Below are 5514 nucleotides of genomic sequence, written 5' to 3'. Positions count from 1 at the left end.
TTTTTTGAATTTGTGTTTTTGTGTCTTATTGTACCAAGTTCATTAACCGTTTGTCTGAAATTGATTTTATTTATCAAAACAATAGAAAACAAGTTTGCCACGTTTCACAACAATGTGATATCAAGTAGGGGTGTGAAAACATATCGAAAAGGTGATACAGTACAGTAATTCCTCGTTTTCCGTGGTTAATGGGGACCATAACCCGCCGCAATAACTGAAAAACAGCAAAGTTGCGGCCCCCCCCAACCCAATTTGTGGTCAATGTGTTTATTCAGATTTATCATTGGAAAAAGATACATATAAGACGTTATAGTTGGAAAAAAAAACTTGTATACGTGGGCAAATAAGTATTTAGTCAACCACTAACTGTGCAAGTTCTCCCACTTGAAAATATTAGAGGCCTGCAATTGTCAACATGGTTAAACCTCAACCATGAGAGACAGAATGTGGAAAAAAAAACAGAAAATCACATTGTTTGATTTTTAAAGAATTTATTTGCAAATCATGGTGGAAAATAAGTATTTGGTCTATACCAAAAGTTCATCTCAATACTTTGTTATGTACCCTTTGTTGGCAATAACGGAGACCAAACGTTTTCTGTAACTCTTCACAAGCTTTTCACACACTGTTGCTGGTATTTTGGCCCATTCCTCCATGCAGATCTCCTCTACAGCAGTGATGTTTTGGGGCTGTCGTTGGGCAACACGGACTTACAACTCCCTCCTCACCCCGTGGCGTCAAAATGATAACAAGAACGGGGAGCAAAAATCCCAGAACCACACGGGGGGACCTAGTGAATGACCTACAGCGAGCTGGGACCACAGTAACACAATGCGCCGCCAGGGACTCAAATCCTGCAGTGCCAGACGTGTGCCCCTGCTGAAGAAAGTACACGTCCAGGCCCGTGTGCGGTTCGCGAGAGAGCATTTGAATGATCCAGAAGAGGACTGGGAGAATGTGTTATGGTCAGATGAAACCAAATTAGAACTTTTTGGTAGAAACACAGGTTCTCTTGTTTGGAGGAAAAAGAATACTGAATTACACCATACACACTGTGAAGCATGGGGGTGGAAACATCATGCTTTGGGGCTGTTTTTCTGCAAAGGGACCAGGACGACTGATCTGTGTAAAGGAAAGAATGAATGGGGCCATGTATCGAGAGATTTTGAGTGAAAATCTCCTTCCATCAGCAAGGGCATTGAAGATGAGACGTGGCTGGGTCTTTCAGCATGATAATGATCCCAAACACACAGCCAGGGCAACAAAGGAGTGGCTTCGTAAGAAGCATTTCAAGGTCCTGGAGTGGCCTAGCCGGGTCTCCAGGTCTCAACCCCATAGAAAATCTGCGGAGGGAGTTGAAAGTCCGTGTTGCCCAACGACAGCCCCAAAACATCATTGCTCTAGAGGAAATCTGTATGGAGGAATGGGCCAAAATACCAGCAACAGTGTGTGAAAAGCTTGTGAAGAGTTACAAAAAACGTTTGGCCTCCGATATTGCCAACAAAGGGTACATAACAGAGTATTGAGATGAACTTTTTGTATTGACCAAATACTTATTTTCTACCATGATTTGCAAATAAATTCTTTAAAAATTAAACAATGTGATTTTCTGGAGCTTTTTTTCTACATTCTCTCATGGTTGAGGTTTAACCATGTTGACTGTTACAAGCGCCTCCAATATTTTCAAGTGGGAGAACTTGCACAATTAGTGGTTGACTAAATACTTATTTGCCCCACTGTATATGTAAACGTATATTAATAAATGTTTTTTAATCACTTTAAATGTAATAATTATGATAATTCTGCGGGACAGTAACATTTTTAAAACTTATCTTTAAACAAGAAAATATTATTATATTCTTTATTCTACATTTTAGATTTTTTTTTTTTTTTTTCGTCTAGCGATGCCAAGGGTAGGGACGCGCCTGGTGTATTACTGGGGTAGCTCTACCAATTTCGCCAATGAAACATCAAAACTATAATCACATGACTCCATTATACCAATCACACGCAAGCTTGCCGTTCTATCTTCATGCCAGCCTGTTCAATCATGCGGTGTCTTTCAAGCACTGTAAAAAATTAAGTCCTGTATTTGATATAGAGCGCTGCCCTCAACATGACTCAAAAGCGTGGATTTTAACCTCTCTCATAGTTTTTATTTGGCACTGATTGACCACGGAAAACTGGAGATATGAGCCTTTTAATTTCAAAATAGTAATTAGGAAGGAACTCTTCACTATTAAACCCTAACCCTCTACACCAGTGGGCAGTCATGCTCTTTGGATGAATAATGCTTCATTTATGTAATTTTTTTTTCTATCATCAGAATTCAATGATTTTTTTTTTTTTTTTTTTTTTGTATTTCTTTGGCTTAATGTGGTTATGTAATGGGTTATTATACAGTATCATTATAGCATCAGTTCACATAGATAACTTTGGCTCAGAAAAAAAAATACCATTGTTAAAAAAAAAAAATCAATAAAAATATAAGCAGTTACTCACAATGTTACTCTCATTACTTGAGTATTGTTCTTACCAAATACTTTTTTACTTGTACATGAGTACATTTTTGACGACTACTTTTACTTGAGTAATATTCATAGGCGGAGTTTGACTTTTGGAGCGGGGGGGGGCGCAACATGTTGATGACCCTGAAACGCAGCGTCGGCAATAAAATTAACTTACAAGAATATTTATAATAATAAGGTGACAATGAGCGTTTTTTGTTTCCCATCATTCTTGAGGGGAATTCTAAATCAGGGTGCTTAGACAATACTTTTCGCCAAGATCGCCAACCATTGAATATGGTACACCTGCCGGTGTCGTGCCAATGTAGTTACCCCAGTCAAAAATTGTATCCCCTTGGCAGAGCCATATGGAGGTAGATTTGTGTCTTTATTATTCAATCAAAAAAAGTTGCTTCAATCAAAAAAAGTCGCTTGAATTAAAAAAAAAATGTGTTTGAAAGCAAAAATAAATTTGAAACTCCAAAAAATGCATGTGAAAGCTTTTTTTCTTTAATTTTTTTTGTTGTTGATTGGATTCAAGTTTTATTTATTTATTTATTTTTTTAAGTAATGTTGATTTGTGTTTGGGGCACATTTTGGCTAGTACGTTTTTGTCTTTATTAATAAAAAATGAGTTGCTTCAAAAACATTTTTCAAAAAGAAAATCAAAAAAAGAAAAATTTCAATCATAAAAAACGTTTCAGAATGCAAAAAAATATTTGAGATTGAAAAATTGGCATTTGAACACTTAATTTTTCATTGAAAATGTTTTCTTTGATTGAAGCAATCGTTTTTGGGCCATATTATGGGTAGGACATCCATCCATCCCTCCCTCCGTTCCGGGGTCAGGTCGCGGGGGCAGCAGCTTTAACGGGAAGCCCAGACTTCCCTCTCCCCAGCCACTTCAACCAGCTCCTCCGGCAGGATCCCAAGGCGTTCCCAGGCCAGCCGAGAGACATAGTCTCTCCAGCGTGTCCTGGGTCGTCCCTGGGGCCTCCCGCCGGTGGGACCAACATCTCTCCAGGAGGCATCCGAACCAGATGCCCGAGCCACCTCAGCTGGCTCCTCTCTACGCGGAGGAGTAGCCCAAGTAGCGGCTCAACGCCGAGTCCCTTCCGGATGACCGAGCTTCTCACCCTATCTCTAAGAGAGAGCCCGGACACCATGCGGAGGAAACTCATTTCGGCCGCTTGTATCCGGGATCTTGTTCTGTCGGTCACGACCCAAAGCTCGTGACCATAGGTGAGGGTAGGAACGTAGATCGACTGGTAAATCGAGAGCTTTGCCTTTCGGCTCAGCTCCTTCTTCACCACTACGGACCGGTGCAGAGTCCGCATTACTGCAGACGCTGCACCGATTCGCCTGTCAATCTCCTGCTCCCTCCTACCGTCACTCGTGAACAAGACCCCAAGATACTTGGACTCCTCCACTTGGGCAGGATCTCATCCCCGACCCGGAGAGGGCACTCCACCCTTTACCGACTGAGGACCATGGTCTCGGATTTGGAGGTGCTGATCTTCATCCCAACCGCTTCACACTCAGCTGCGAACCGCTCCAGTGAGAGTTGGAGGTCACGGCTTGATGAAGCCAACAGCACTACACCATCTGCAAAAAGCAGAGATTCAATGCTGAGGTCACCAAACCTGACCCCCTCAACGCTTCAGCTGCGCCTAGAAATTCTGTCCATAAAAATTATGAACAAAATCGGTGACAAAGGGCAGCCTTGGCGGAGTCCAACCCTCACTGGGAATGAATTCGACTTACTGCCGGCAATGCGGACCAATCTCTGACACCGGTCGTACAGGGGCCTAACAGCCCTTACCAAGGGGCTCGGTACCCCGTACTCCCGGAGCACCCCCCACAGGACCCGAGGCACACGGTCGAACGCCTTCTCCAGATCCACAAAACACAAGTAGACTGATTGGGCGAACTCCCATGCACCCTCGAGGACCCTGCCGAGGGTGTAGAGCTGGTCCACTGTTCCACGGCCGGGACGAAAACCACACTGCTCCTCCTAAATCCGAGATTCGGCTTCTCGGCGGACTCTCCTCTCCAGCACCCCTGAATAGACTTTACCAGGGAGGCTGAGGAGTGTGATCCCTCTATAATTGGAACACACCCTCCGGTTCTCCTTCTTAAAAAGGGGGACCACCACCCCGGTCTGCCAATCCAGAGGCACTGTCCCCGATGTACACGCGATGTTGTAGAGACGTGTCAGCCACGACACCCTTACAACATCCAGAGCCTTTAGGAACTCCGGGCAGATCTCATCTACCCCCGGGGCCTTGCCACCGAGGAGCTTTCCAACCGCCTGAGTGACTTCAACCCCAGAGATCGGAGAGCCCACCTCGGAGTCCCCAGACTCTGCTTCCTCAAAGGAAGGCGTGTCGGTGGAATTGAGGAGGGCTTCGAAGTATTCTCCCCACCGGCTCACGACATCCCAAGTCGAGGTCAGCAGTACACCATCTTCACTATACACCGTGTTAATGGTGCACTGCTTTCCTCTCCTCAGGCGCCGGATGGTGGACCAGAATTTCCTCGAAGCTGTCCAGAAGTCGTTTTCCATGGCCTCGCCGAACTCCTCCCATGTCCGAGTTTTTGCCTCGGCGACTGCCGAGGCCGCAGTCCGCTTGGCCAGCCGGTACCTGTCTGCTGCCTCCGGAGTCCCACAGGCCAAAAAGGCCCGACAGGCCTCCTTCTTCAGCTTGATGGCATCCCTTACCGCTGGTGTCTACCAGCGGGTTCGGGGATTGCCGCCACGACAGGCACCAACCACCTTACGGCCACAGCTCTGATCGGCCGCCTCCACAATGGAGGTGCAGAACATGGCCCACTCGGACTCAATGTCCCCCACCTCCCCCGGGAAAAGGGAGAAGTTCTGCCGGAGGTGGGTGTTGAAACTCTTTCTGACAGGGGATTCTGCCAGACGTTCCCAGCAGACCCTCACAATACGTTTGGGTCTGCCAGGTCTGGCCAGCATCTTCCCCCGCCATCAGAGCCAACACAC

The sequence above is a fragment of the Corythoichthys intestinalis genome, chromosome 3, assembly GCF_030265065.1.
Source record: "Corythoichthys intestinalis isolate RoL2023-P3 chromosome 3, ASM3026506v1, whole genome shotgun sequence".
In the NCBI taxonomy this organism is placed as follows: Eukaryota; Metazoa; Chordata; class Actinopteri; order Syngnathiformes; family Syngnathidae; genus Corythoichthys; species Corythoichthys intestinalis.
Note: the sequence above shows the minus strand (reverse complement) of the source record.